This window comes from Triticum aestivum, chromosome 2B, assembly GCF_018294505.1.
Source record: "Triticum aestivum cultivar Chinese Spring chromosome 2B, IWGSC CS RefSeq v2.1, whole genome shotgun sequence".
Classification (NCBI taxonomy): domain Eukaryota; kingdom Viridiplantae; phylum Streptophyta; class Magnoliopsida; order Poales; family Poaceae; genus Triticum; species Triticum aestivum.
Window position 1 is genome coordinate 518,073,316 of NC_057798.1, and position 15,356 is coordinate 518,088,671.

Sequence of the window (15,356 nt, forward strand, 5' to 3'; positions counted from 1 at the left end):
GCCAAGGATACCGCTTCGCTAAACGTGCTGAGGTGGTATAGTAAAAAACGATTCAAACAAAGGCTTGGTAGCGGTGTGATGTCACGCCGCATAATACGTCAGCAGATTGGACTGGTGTATATTTTATTCTCTCTACGGTGGAATGTGGAATTCATTTTGCAGAGCCGGACACTATCCTGGTGTTCATGATCTTCTCTGGATTATTCAAGGGAGGAACCCGCCTTGCAATGCCGAACATTATGCGCGCCGGACTTATCGTCATTGAAGCCTGGTTCAGGGGCTACTGAGGGAGTCATGGACTAGGGGGTGTCCGGACAGCCGGACTATCATCGTCCGCCGGACTCCAAGACTACGAAGATACAAGATTGAAGACTCCGTCCCGTGTCCGTATGGGACTTTCCTTGGCGTGGAAGGCAAGCTTGGCGATACGGATATGTAGATCTCCTACCATTGTAACCGACTCTGTGTAACCCTAGCCTCCTCCGGTGTCTATATAAACCGGAGGGCTTTAGTCCGTAGAACAACATACATTACAACAATCATACCATAGGCTAGCTCTAGGGTTTAGCCTCCTTGATCTTGTGGTAGATCCACTCTTGTACTACCCATATCATCAATATTAATCAAGCAGGACGTAGGGTTTTACCTCCATCGAGAGGGCCCGAACCTGGGTAAAACATCGTGTCCCTCGTCTCCTGTTACCATCCTCCTAAACACACAGTTCGGGACCCCCTACCCGAGATCCGCCGGTTTTGACACCGACATTGACCCCTCGTGAGAATGGGGTACGAGGCAGAATAGCCTCTTCCACAGCGCGAAGTGGGGCTCGATGCCCAGGAGCAGCTCGCAAAGAGCTACGAAACCCGCGATATGCAGAATAGAGGCGGGCGTGTGAGGTGATGGAGCTGGAGTCCGTAGAACTCCAGAAGCCCGCGGAGGAATGAATGTACAGGAAATCCAAGCCCCCTTATCAGATAGGGGACGAATGAAGGAAATATGCCCTAGAGGCAATAATAAAGTTATTATTTATTTCCTCATATCATGATAAATGTTTATTATTCATGCTAGAATTGTATTAACCGGAAACATGATACATGTGTGAATACATAGACAAACACATAGTCACTAGTATGCCTCTACTTGACTAGCTCATTAATCAAAGATGGTTATGTTTCCTGACCATAGACATGTGTTGTCATTTGATTAATGGGATCACATCATTAGGAGAATGATGTGATTGACATGACCCATTCTGTTAGCCTAGCACTTGATCGTTTAGTATACTGCTATTGCTTTCTTCATGACTTATACAAAGTTCCTACAGCTATGAGATTATGCAACTCCCATTTATCGGAAGAACACTTTGTGTGCTACCAAACGTCACAACATAACTGGGTGATTATAAAGGTGCTCTACAGGTGTTTCCGAAGGTACATGTTGGGTTGGCATAATTCGAGATAAGGATTTGTCATTCCGATTGTCGGAGAGGTATCTCTGGGCCCTCTCGGTAATACTCATCACCTAAGCCTTGCAAGCATGTAACTAATGAGTTAGTTATGAGATGACGTATTACGGAACGAGTAAAGAGACTTGCCGGTAACGAGATTGAACTAGGTATTGGATACCGACGATCAAATCTCGGGCAAGTAACATACCGATGACAAAGGGAACAAAGTATGTTGTTATACGGTTTGACCGATAAAGATCTTCGTAGAATATGTAGGAACCAATATGGGCATCCAGGTCCCGCTATTGGTTATTGACCGAGAATGGTTTTAGGTCATGTATACATAGTTCTCGAACCCGTAGGGTCCGCACGTTTAACGTTTCGATGACAGTTTTATTATGAGTTTATAAGTTTTGATGTACCGAAGTTTGTTCGGAGTCCCGGATGTGATCACGGACATGACGAGGAGTCTCGGAATGGTCGAGACATAAAGATTGATATATTGGACGACTATATTCGGACACCGGAAAGGTTCCGGGAGTTTTCGGAGAAAACCGGAGTACCGGAGGGTTACCGGAACCCCCCCCCCCGGGAAGTAATGGGCCTTGATGGGCCCTATTGGAGAAAGAGAGGGGCCGGCCAGGGCAAGTGGCGTGCCCCCTCCCCTTGAGTCCGAATAGGACAAGGAAGGGGGGGGCGGCGCCCCCCTTGCCTTCCCCCTCTCCTACTCCTTCCTTCCCCCTCCTTCTTGGATTAGGAAAAGGAGGGGGAAACCTACTTGGAGTAGGTTTCCCCCTCCTAGGGCGCGCCTCCCCTTAGGCCGGCCCCCTCCTCCCTCCCTCCTTTATATACGGGGGCGGGGGGCACCCCATAGACACACAAGTTGATCTACGGATCGTTCCTTAGCCGTGTGCGGTGCCCCCTTCCACCATATTCCACCTCGGTCATATCGTCGCGGAGTTTAGGCGAAGCCCTGCGCCGGTAGAACATCATCATCGTCACCACGCCGTCGTGCTGACGGAACTCATCTCCGAGCCTCGGCTGGATCGGAGGCCGGAGATCGTCATCGAGCTGAACGTGTGCTGAACTCGGAGGCTCCGTACGTTCGGTGCTTGGATCGGTCGGATCGTGAAGACGTACGACTACATCAACCGCGTTGTGCTAACGCTTCCGCTTACGGTCTACGAGGGTACGTGGACGAACACTCTCCCCTCTCGTTGCTATGCCATCACCATGATCTTGCGTGTGCGTAGGAATTTTTTTGAAATTACTACGTTCCCCAACAGTGGCATCCGAGCCTAGGTTTTATGCGTTGATGTTATATGCACGAGTAGAACACAAGTGAGTTGTGGACGATATAAGTCATACTGCCTACCAGCATGTCATACTTTGGTTCAGCGGTATTGTGAGATGAAGCGGCCCGGACCGACATTACGCGTACGCTTACGCGAGACTGGTTTCACCGTTACGAGCACTCGTGCTTAAAGGTGGCTGGCGGGTGTCTGTCTCTCTCACTTTAGTTGAACCGAGTGTGGCTACGCCCGGTCCTTGTGAAGGTTAAAACGGAGTCTATTTGACAAACTATCGTTGTGGTTTTGATGCGTAGGTAAGAACGGTTCTTGCTAAGCCCGTAGCAGCCACGTAAAATTTGCAACAACAAAGTAGAGGACGTCTAACTTGTTTTTGCAGGGCATGTTGTGATGTGATATGGTCAAGACGTGATGCTATATTTTATTGTATGAGATGATCATGTTTTGTAACCGAAGTTATCGGCAACTGGCAGGAGCCATATGGTTGTCGCTTTATTGTATGAAATGCAAACGCCCTGTAATTGCTTTACTTTATCACTAAGCGGTAGCGATAGTCGTAGAAGCAATAGATGGCGTAAACGACAACGATGCTATGATGGAGATCAAGGTGTCGCGCCGGTGACGATGGTGATCACGACGGTGCTTCGGAGATGGAGATCACAAGCACAAGATGATGATGGCCATATCATATCACTTATATTGATTGCATGTGATGTTTATCCTTTATGCATCTTATCTTGCTTTGATTGACGGTAGCATTTTAAGATGATCTCTCACTAAAATTATCAAGAAGTGTTCTCCCTGAGTATGCACCGTTGCCAAAGTTCGTCGTGCCGAGACACCACGTGATGATCGGGTGTGATAAGCTCTACGTCCATCTACAACGGGTGCAAGCCAGTTTTGCACACGCAGAATACTCAGGTTAAACTTGACGAGCCTAGCATATGCAGATATGGCCTCGGAACACGGAGACCGAAAGGTCGAGCGTGAATCATATAGTAGATATGATCAACATAGTGATGTTCACCATTGAAAACTACTCCATCTCACGTGATGATCGGTTATGGTTTAGTTGATTTGGATCACGTGATCACTTAGATGACTAGAGAGATGTCTGTCTAAGTGGGAGTTCTTAAGTAATATGATTAATTGAACTTAAATTTATCATGAACTTAGTACCTGATAGTATCTTGCTTGTCTATGTTTGTTTGTAGATAGATGGCTCGTGCTGTTGTTCCGTTGAATTTTAATGCGTTCCTTGAGAAAGCAAAGTTGAAAGATGATGGTAGCAATTACACGGACTGGGTCCGTAACCTGAGGATTATCCTCATTGCTGCACAGAAGAGTTACGTCCTGGAAGCACCGCTGGGTGCCAGGCCTGCTGCTGATGCAACTGACGACGTTAAGAACGTCTGGCAGAGCAAAGCTGATGACTACTCTATAGTTCAGTGTGCCATGCTTTACGGCTTGGAACCGGGTCTTCAACGACGTTTTGAACGTCATGGAGCATATGAGATGTTCCAGGAGTTGAAGTTAATATTTCAAGCAAATGCCCGGATTGAGAGATATGAAGTCTCCAATAAGTTCTATAGCTGCAAGATGGAGGAGAATAGTTCTGTCAGTGAACACATACTCAGAATGTCTGGGTATAATAATCACTTGATTCAACTGGGAGTTAATCTTCCTGATGATAGTGTCATTGACAGAATTCTCCAATCACTGCCACCAAGCTACAAAAGCTTTGTGATGAACTATAATATGCAAGGGATGAACAAGACTATTCCCGAGCTCTTCGCGATGCTGAAAGCCGCGGAGGTAGAAATCAAGAAAGAGCATCAAGTGTTGATGGTCAACAAGACCACTAGTTTCAAGAAGAAGGGCAAAGGGAAGAAGAAGGGGAACTTCAAGAAGAACGGCAAGCAAGTTGCTGCTCAAGAGAAGAAACCCAAGTCTGGACCTAAGCCTGAAACTGAGTGCTTCTACTGCAAGCAGACTGGACACTGGAAGCGGAACTGCCCCAAGTATTTGGCGGATAAGAAGGATGGCAAAGTGAGCAAAGGTATATGTGATATACATGTTATTGATGTGTACCTAACTAGAGCTCGTAGTAGCACCTGGGTATTTGATACTGGTTCTGTTGCTAATATTTGCAACTCGAAACAGGGACTACGGAATAAGCGAGCACTGGCCAAGGACGAGGTGACGATGCGCGTGGGAAACGGTTCCAAAGTCGATGTGATCGCGGTCGGCACGCTACCTCTACATCTACCTTCGGGATTAGTTTTAGACCTGAATAATTGTTATTTGGTGCCAGCGTTGAGCATGAACATTATATCTGGATCTTGTTTGATGCGAGACGGTTATTCATTTAAATCAGAGAATAATGGTTGTTCTATTTATATGAGTAATATCTTTTATGGTCATGCACCCTTGAAGAGTGGTCTATTTTTATTGAATCTCGATAGTAGTGATACACATATTCATAATGTTGAAGCCAAAAGATGCAGAGTTGATAATGATAGTGCAACTTATTTGTGGCACTGCCGTTTAGGTCATATCGGTGTAAAACGCATGAAGAAACTCCATACTGATGGACTTCTGGAATCACTTGATTATGAATCACTTGGTACTTGCGAACCGTGCCTCATGGGCAAGATGACTAAAACACCGTTCTCCGGAACTATGGAGAGAGCAACAGATTTGTTGGAAATCATACATACAGATGTATGTGGTCCGATGAATGTTGAGGCTCGTGGCGGATATCGTTATTTTCTCACCTTCACAGATGATTTGAGCAGATATGGGTATATCTACTTAATGAAGCACAAGTCTGAAACATTTGAAAAGTTCAAAGAATTTCAGAGTGAAGTGGAAAATCATCGTAACAAGAAAATAAAGTTTCTACGATCTGATCGTGGAGGAGAATATTTGAGTTACGAGTTTGGTTTACATTTGAAACAATGCGGAATAGTTTCGCAACTCACACCACCTGGAACACCACAACGAAATGGTGTGTCCGAACGTCGTAATCGTACTTTACTTGATATGGTGCGATCTATGATGTCTCTTACCGATTTACCGCTATCGTTTTGGGGTTATGCTTTAGAGACGGCCGCATTCACGTTAAATAGGGCACCATCTAAATCCGTTGAGACGACGCCTTATGAACTGTGGTTTGGCAAGAAACCAAAGTTGTCGTTTCTTAAAGTTTGGGGCTGCGATGCTTATGTGAAGAAACTTCAACCAGATAAGCTCGAACCCAAATCGGAGAAATGTGTCTTCATAGGATACCCAAAAGAGACTGTTGGGTACACCTTCTATCACAGATCCGAAGGCAAGACATTCGTTGCTAAGAATGGATCCTTTCTAGAGAAGGAGTTTCTCTCGAAAGAAGTGAGTGGGAGGAAAGTAGAACTTGATGAGATAACTGTATCTACTCCCTTATTGGAAGGTAGTTCATCACGAGAACCGGTTCCCGTGACAACTACACCAATTAGTGAGGAAGCTAATGATATTGATCATGAAACTTCAGATCAAGTTTCTGCTGAACCTCGTAGGTCTACCAGAGTAAGATCCGCACCAGAGTGGTACGGTAATCCTATTCTGGAAGTCATGTTACTTGACCATGATGAACCTACGAACTATGAGGAAGCGATGATGAGCCCAGATTCCGCAAAATGGCTAGAGGCCATGAAATCTGAGATGGGATCCATGTATGAAAACAAAGTATGGACTTTGGTTGACTTGCCCGATGATCGGCAAGCCATTGAGAATAAATGGATCTTTAAGAAGAAGACTGACGCTGATGGTAATGTTACTGTCTATAAAGCTCGACTTGTTGCGAAAGGTTTTCGACAAGTTCAAGGGGTTGACTACGATGAGACTTTCTCACCCGTAGCGATGCTTAAGTCTGTCCGAATCATGTTGGCTATTGCTGCATTTCATGATTATGAAATTTGGCAAATGGATGTCAAGACTGCATTCTTGAATGGATTTCTAGAAGAAGAGTTGTATATGATGCAGCCGGAAGGTTTTGTTGATCCAAAAGGTGCTGACAAAGTGTGCAAGCTCCAGCGTTCCATTTATGGACTGGTGCAAGCATCTCGGAGTTGGAATAAACGCTTTGATAGTGTGATCAAAGCATATGGTTTTATACAGACTTTTGGAGAAGCCTGTATTTACAAGAAAGTGAGTGGGAGCTCTGTAGCATTTCTAGTTTTATATGTTGATGACATATTATTAATTGGAAATGATATAGAATTTCTGGATAGCATAAAGGGATACTTGAATAAAAGTTTTTCAATGAAAGACCTCGGTGAAGCTGCTTACATATTGGGCATCAAGATCTATAGAGATAGATCAAGACGCTTAATAGGACTTTCACAAAGCACATACCTTGACAAAATTTTGAAAAAGTTCAAAATGGATCAGGCAAAGAAAGGATTCTTGCCTGTGCTACAAGGTGTGAAGTTGAGTCAAACTCAATGCCCGACCACAGCAGAAGATAGAGAGAAAATGAAAAATGTTCCCTATGCTTCAGCCATAGGCTCTATCATGTATGCAATGCTGTGTACCAGACCTGACGTATGCTTAGCAATAAGCTTGGCAGGAAGGTACCAAAGTAATCCAGGAGTGGATCACTGGACAGCGGTCAAGAACATCCTGAAATACCTGAAAAGGACTAAGGATATGTTTCTCGTATATGGAGGTGACAAAGAGCTAGTCGTAAATGGTTACGTCGATGCAAGCTTTGACACTGATCCGGACGATTCTAAATCGCAAACCGGATACGTGTTTTTATTAAACGGTGGAGCTGTAAGTTGGTGCAGTTCTAAACAAAGCGTCGTGGCGGGATCTACATGTGAAGCGGAGTACATAGCTGCTTCTGAAGCAGCGAATGAAGGAGTCTGGATGAAGGAGTTCATTTCCGATCTAGGTGTCATACCTAGTGCATCGGGACCAATGAAGATCTTCTGTGACAATACTGGTGCAATTGCCTTGGCAAAGGAATCCAGATTTCACAAGAGGACCAAGCACATCAAGAGACGCTTCAATTCCATTCGGGACCAAGTCCAAGTGGGAGACATAGAGATTTGCAAGATACATACGGATCTGAATGTTGCAGACCCGTTGACTAAGCCTCTCTCACGAGCAAAACATGATCAGCACCAAGACTCCATGGGTGTTAGAATCATTACTATGTAATCTAGATTATTGACTCTAGTGCAAGTGGGAGACTGAAGGAAATATGCCCTAGAGGCAATAATAAAGTTATTATTTATTTCCTCATATCATGATAAATGTTTATTATTCATGCTAGAATTGTATTAACCGGAAACATGATACATGTGTGAATACATAGACAAACACATAGTCACTAGTATGCCTCTACTTGACTAGCTCATTAATCAAAGATGGTTATGTTTCCTGACCATAGACATGTGTTGTCATTTGATTAATGGGATCACATCATTAGGAGAATGATGTGATTGACATGACCCATTCTGTTAGCCTAGCACTTGATCGTTTAGTATACTGCTATTGCTTTCTTCATGACTTATACAAAGTTCCTACAACTATGAGATTGTGCAACTCCCGTTTACCGGAAGAACACTTTGTGTGCTACCAAACGTCACAACGTAACTGGGTGATTATAAAGGTGCTCTACAGGTGTTTCCGAAGGTACATGTTGGGTTGGCATAATTCGAGATTAGGATTTGTCACTCCGATTGTCGGAGAGGTATCTCTGGGCCCTCTCGGTAATACTCATCACCTAAGCCTTGCAAGCATGTAACTAATGAGTTAGTTATGAGATGACGTATTACGGAACGAGTAAAGAGACTTGCCGGTAACGAGATTGAACTAGGTATTGGATACCGATGATCAAATCTCGGGCAAGTAACATACCGATGACAAAGGGAACAAAGTATGTTGTTATGCGGTTTGACCGATAAAGATCTTCGTAGAATATGTAGGAACCAATATGGGCATCCAGGTCCCGCTATTGGTTATTGACCGAGAATGGTTTTAGGTCATGTCTACATAGTTCTCGAACCCGTAGGGTCCGCATGCTTAACGTTTCGATGACAGTTTTATTATGAGTTTATAAGTTTTGATGTACCGAAGTTTGTTCGGAGTCCCGGATGTGATCACGGACATGACGAGGAGTCTCGGAATGGTCGAGACATAAAGATTGATATATTGGACGACTATATTCGGACACCGGAAAGGTTCCGGGAGTTTTCGGAGAAAACCAGAGTACCGGAGGGTTACCGGAACCCCCCCGGGAAGTAATGGGCCTAGATGGGCCCTATTGGAGAAAGAGAGGGGCCGGCCAGGGCAAGTGGCGCGCCCCCTCCCCTTGAGTCTGAATAGGACAAGGAAGGGGGGGGGTGGCGCCCCCCTTGCCTTCCCCCTCTCCTACTCCTTCCTTCCCCCTCCTTCTTGGATTAGGAAAAGGAGGGGGGAAACCTACTTGGAGTAGGTTTCCCCCTCCTAGGGCGCGCCTCCCCTTAGGTCGGCCCCCTCCTCCCTCCCTCCTTTATATACGGGGGCGGGGGCACCCCATAGACACACAAGTTGATCTACAGATCGTTCCTTAGCCGTGTGCGGTGCCCCCTTCCACCATATTCCACCTCTGTCATATCGTCGCGGAGTTTAGGCAAAGCCCTGCGCCGGTAGAACATCATCATCGTCACCACGCGGTCGTGCTGACGGAACTCATCTCCGGAGCCTTTGCTGGATCGGAGGGCCGGAGATCGTCATCGAGCTGAACGTGTGCTAAACTCGGAGGCTCCGTACGTTCGGTGCTTGGATCGGTCGGATCGTGAAGATGTACGACTACATCAACCGCGTTGTGCTAACGCTTCCGCTTACGGTCTACGAGGGTACGTGGACGAACACTCTCCCCTCTCGTTGCTATGCCATCACCATGATCTTGCGTGTGCGTAGGAATTTTTTTGAAATTACTACGTTCCCCAACAACGAAGCATACCCGCTCCCCTTTATTAGGACTTGGGGTGGCCTCCGCTTGCTTCCCACCTTTGTAGGTGGCCAGCCCGGCTCGAACCGGGACCATAAAGGCCGGAGGAAGATATCCCTCCGCTTGGAGCGTCACCAGCTCGTTGTGCGGGACAGAACATCTCCTCCAATCTCCTGGCAGAGGGCTGGGAGCGCGAGAGGAGGAGCCGTGTCGACGGTCCATGATGGAATGGATTTTTGGTCAGAAGCGCTCCGATGAGTACTCGCGGAAGGAAGATGGTGTAGTTTGGATCTAGATTCTTGCCTCTCTTATAGGCAGATTATTTGCGCAGCTAGGGGGTAAAACATAAAAGATACCCTGGCTTTTCGCATTCGTGCGACGCGTGGAAGGAGGCCATTATTGGGCGTGGAAGCCAAGAAGCGCAACATTGGTAAGGGAGCCGGACACTGTTCGGCATGTACATGGAATTTGAAGAAGAACCCGCCTTGCAACGCCGAAGACAATATATGCGCTGGACTCGTCGTCATTGAAGCCTGGTTCGGGGGCTACTGAGGGAGTCCTGGACTAGGGGGTGTCCAGATAGCCGGACTATCATCATCGGCCGGACTCCAAGACTATGAAGATACAAGATTGAAGACTTTGTCCCGTGTCCGGATGGGACTTTCCTTGGCGTGGAAGGCAAGCTTGGCGATACGGATATGTACATCTCCTACCATTGTAACCGACTCTGTGTAACCCTAGCCCTCTCCGGTGTCTATATAAACCGGAGGGTTTTAGTCCGTAGGACACACAACCATTACAACAATCATACCATAGGCTAGCATCTAGGGTTTAGCCTCCTTGATCTCGTGGTAGATCCACTCTTGTACTACCCATATCATCAATATCAATCAAGCAGGAGTAGGGTTTTACCTCCATCAAGAGGGCCCGAACCTGGGTAAAAACATCGTGTCCCTTGTCTCCTGTTACCATCCGCCTAGACGCACAGTTCGGGACACCCTACCCGAGATCCACCGGTTTTGACACCGACAATGCTCCTTCACGGCAAGCGCCATGGCTAATGTTTGCTGCCGAAAGGTCGCAAGCATGGTCTCAACATCTGAGTCGTCCGAATCGGACGAATCGGATAGCAAGAACTTCTTGCACGGGGTCAACTCCTTCTACACACACACCGGCGCGTCAATCTACTACACAGCTCGCAAAAATCACAACAAAGATACTAACCGGTGGCGGGTGATCCCGGGCGGCGACGGTGGTCGATCCCCGGCGGCGGCGGCGACGGGGGGCGGTTCTTCTCGATGGATCAGGAGGGGCGTTGCAGCAGCTCGACGCGGGAGGGTGTGGGGCGGCCCCGGGGCGCGATTCCGCCCGCGGATATGGCCGGAATCGCCGGCGGCGGGCGGGGCGAAAGCAAGGGCGGGCGGTGACCGAAGGAGGGTGAAAAGAGCGCGGGCTGAAATGACCCTCCCGCCAACTGCTTCTCTATGATGCAGGGCACCGCAACCGCGAGGGGGAAACCCGCATTTTCTCAGGTTTGGGTCGGGAATTTGCCGCGCCCCCCAAAATTTTTTGCGGGCCAGGGCGGGATGCGGGGTTTGGTCGGGCAGGCTTTTCGGCCCGTACCCGCATTTTAGCGGTTATTTTGCGGGTCGGGGACGGATGCGGGTTCTGCTAGAGTTGCTCTAAGGAGTACTCCTTGTGGAGATCACTCCAACTTCCCCAGGTTGCGACAAGTGGCACGCTTGTGCGCAACTTGTCGCAACCTGGGAGTTTTCCTTTTTTTTCGTAGATCCCTTTATTCAAAACGTTTTATCTCTTAAACCGTGCGTCTAAATCTCGAACCGCTTTCGCCGTTGGATTCCTCGCATTGAGATCTTCAATAGATCCCTTGTTGATAGGTTTTAACGAACTTTTTTTTCACGAAAAAATCGAATCGGGAACACATTTTTTTTCTTTCCGAAAGAGGCACACCAGTGCCTCTGACGAAATCACAACCGTGCCTCTCGCGGAAGCAAAACCGTGCCTCTCGCGAAAGAAAAAAACAGAAAACGCGTTTTTTTCCTTTCCGAAAGAGGCACGCCCGTGCCTCTCGCGGAAGCAAAATCGTGCCTCTCGCGGAAGAAAAAAACAGAAAACGTGTTTTTTTTGTTTCCGAGGAGGCACGGCCGTGACTCTCGCGAAAGCACAACCGTGCCTCTCGCGGAAGAAAAAAAAACAGAAAACACGTTTTTTTCGTTTCCAAAAGGCACGGCCTCTCGCGAAAACAAAATCGTGACTCTCGCGAAAAAAATGCGTTTTTCTGCGCAAAAAAATTATTTTTTTCGAAAAAATATTTGGTTGAAAAGCTAGGAAAGACCGGTGGAAAACCAAAACGTAAAAAAAACCCTGAAAAAACCATTTAAAAAGCCGAAAACACGTGCGGAAAAATAAAAATAAAACGAAATCCGGAGGGAGCGCCCAGAGCGTGGTACGTGGCGAATGGCTGAGAGCGCGTCAAATGACGCTGATCGTTGCGAGGCTCCCGAAGGAGCACTCGTTAATTAGTTGCTCCCGACCAGAGGCGAGCTGCAGCTAGGGCATAAAAGAGATCGGGCCAAGCGCCTCTTTGTCCTTAGGTCATGCAAATACTGGGCCAAATACAGCCAGGGCCTTATGGCTCTCTCTGTCAGGAAAAAAAGTAAACAAATTACGGCCCGTTTTGACCTTCAGAGGCCTTATTACAATCTTGATAAAATTTTAGCACACGGATGTACGTGTAGGCTGCTGGGCTGTAAATTTAGGACATCAGATTGTGCGCGCGGGCTAATGCAGGTGAGGCTGCCAGATTGGGCATCGTGTTTTTTGCATCTCGAAAACCTCTTTGTCATTCCAACGCGTAAAAAACTACTTTGACATTGTAAAAGAATTATACCGCGCCAAGGTTGGAGATGCTCTTATCTCTGTTTTTACTTTTTCCCCGCCTTACTTCAATTGGGTTTTCCTACGCCTGCGTCTGCTTATGTTATACGGAGCACTATATACACGACGGAGATCATTTTTTTGTGAAAAGGAGGATTACCTTGGCCTCTATGTCTGGGCGATGCGTGCAATCATTTTATTAATTATTCATAAAGACCTTATAAAGTAGTACATCAGATAATCTGAAGTCATCATCTTAGCAACAACTGTCGCTACTCCTATCCACTTGATGAAAGGGTGCTAATAGTCCGAGCCCAATACCAAACAGACATCGCATCAAAGCCTAACATCTAAAGCCGGAGGCCTCAACTGAGTCATATACTGGGTTTGGGTACAAGCCGGTCTGACGCACTCTCCTGTGTCATCGTGGCGGTCTTCCACCAATCCATTTCAGAGCAGAAAAATTAACGCATCAACCTTGCCAGACCTCCCTGCCATCGACGCCACCATGACGCCAGACAACGTCCTCTTCCTGCGCGAGTCGATCTCCGCATGTCGGACGCCGAGTCTCCATTGCGCCACGCTGCAAGATCCGCCGCCATCAATGAGTAAGGTGAAGCATCGCTCCACCAAAGAAGTCGTCCACTGGTCCCTCGAACCCGTGTACATCTCCAAGAATGACACCCCCAAGGGGGAAACGACACCAGAGCACCGCCATCATCCGATTTACTGATTTAGGGTTTCTCCCGAAATTAGCAGACAAACACTACTAGGGAAAAGGCTAGCAGCAGCGCGGGTTTTCAGGCTAGCAGCAGCACGAGCGGCCGCGCTACTAATAAGGCGCTACAGCTAACTCATAGTAGTAGCGCGGCCCCGACCAACGCTACTACTGTTGAACGATATCAGCAGCGCTTTTTAGGAACGCGCTACTATTAACTAGCTGTAGCGATTTCTTCATCCCACGCTACTGCTATACCTTTCATCATTTTCCCTTTCAGTTCTCCTTTCAGATGCTAGAAACTAGGTACTATCTTTCATCAAATTCATAAACCATTACTAGGTACGGTAGTACTCCTTCGTTCCAAATTACTCGTCGTGGTTAGTTCAAACCACGACGAGTAATTTGGAACGAAGGGAGTACTAAGATAACAATTTCATGCATAGCCAACATGCATCCTCAAGCAGTACATGGTCATATCAACGGCCATCATCATATGTAGTTCTAGATGATATCAACGACGATCATCATATGTAGTTCTAGATGATATAGCCACACACACATATGTAGTTCTAGATGATATAGCCACACACACATATAGTTCTAGATGATATCGAAGACAATCATCATCCTCAAGCCTGGGCGGTTGGTGTTCCTGATAGTAATTAGGATGGCCTGTCCAACACGAAGATTCTTGCCATCGAGGAATTTCTTCCATTCAACCGAGCTTAAGTGTGTGCGACCGTCCGTGTCCACGCGGTAAGTACAGGTTGTGACGGAGCCACTTGCAGTAAGGCGTAGTCCAGCTGAGCCTTCTTCATCAGGCTCGATACCATAACTCACAGATATGCTCTTTGCCAATTTCTGAATAAGAAAAACATATCAATTAATAAGCATGTGATCGAACTCTACACTAAAACATATATATCATCGACTAGATTCCACACAACATATACCATATCATTGGACTGTACACTAAGTAATTCACACTATTAATTTGCATTTGTAAGTATAACATACCATATCATGTCGATCAACCATGGTATTTGTCAAGCGGGTCACGAATGGCACCCCGACAAAGTCAGCACGTGGCGGAATTATGTCCCACAGGTTGGACACCTCCTCCTCACTCAGCCTTGTTCTTTGAGCTACGATGGCTTCATGAAGTGGGTCCTCATCATCTTCATCGAGTGGGTCCTCATTATCTTCATCATCTTTCATCATCTTCGTCATCTTCATCATCTTCCACCAGGTTGAGATAAATGACAGCTAGCTTGGGTCTTTCTGCTCGGAAGTTGAAGCTGATCAACTCACCACCAGTAAGATGCATGCGAGCGACGAAACGGGCCCATCCATCTCCTCCAATCTGCAACATATTGCGTCCTTTCTTGACCTCCATAGTGTACGGCCCCCCAGGAGCCTCAAATGTCACAGTGTTTCCTGTCAGCTTGTTGAATTTCAACCTCACATTGCATGGGACGATCTGTGTAAACTAAGCAAAATGACACAATGCAGTAAACTAAGCAAAATGACACAATGCAGTAATTTCATCTAATTTCTTACCGCCGCATGACGAAAACTCGGCCGGAAGTAGATGCCGAACAACTTGCCAGTTGCAAGGCTGCTGGCGCATCTTGACTTGCACAGTTGACATAGTGGTGGTGGTGGTGGCGCCATTCTTCCTAAAGCAATATGAGCAAAGGATTACTAAATCAACTAAATCAAAATGTTCCTAAGTCAACTAAATGAATTAGCCTACTAAATCAACTAAATCAAAATGTTCTAAGTCAACGAAATCAACTAACCTACTAAGTCAACTAAATCAAAATATTCTAAGGCAACTAAATCAACTAGCTAGCCTACTAAATCAACTAAATCAAAATGTTCCTAAGTCAACTAAATGAATTAGCCTACTAAATCAACTAAATCAAAATGTTCTAAGTCAACTAAATCAACTAACCTACTAAGTCAACTAAATCAAAATATTCTAAGGCAGCTAAA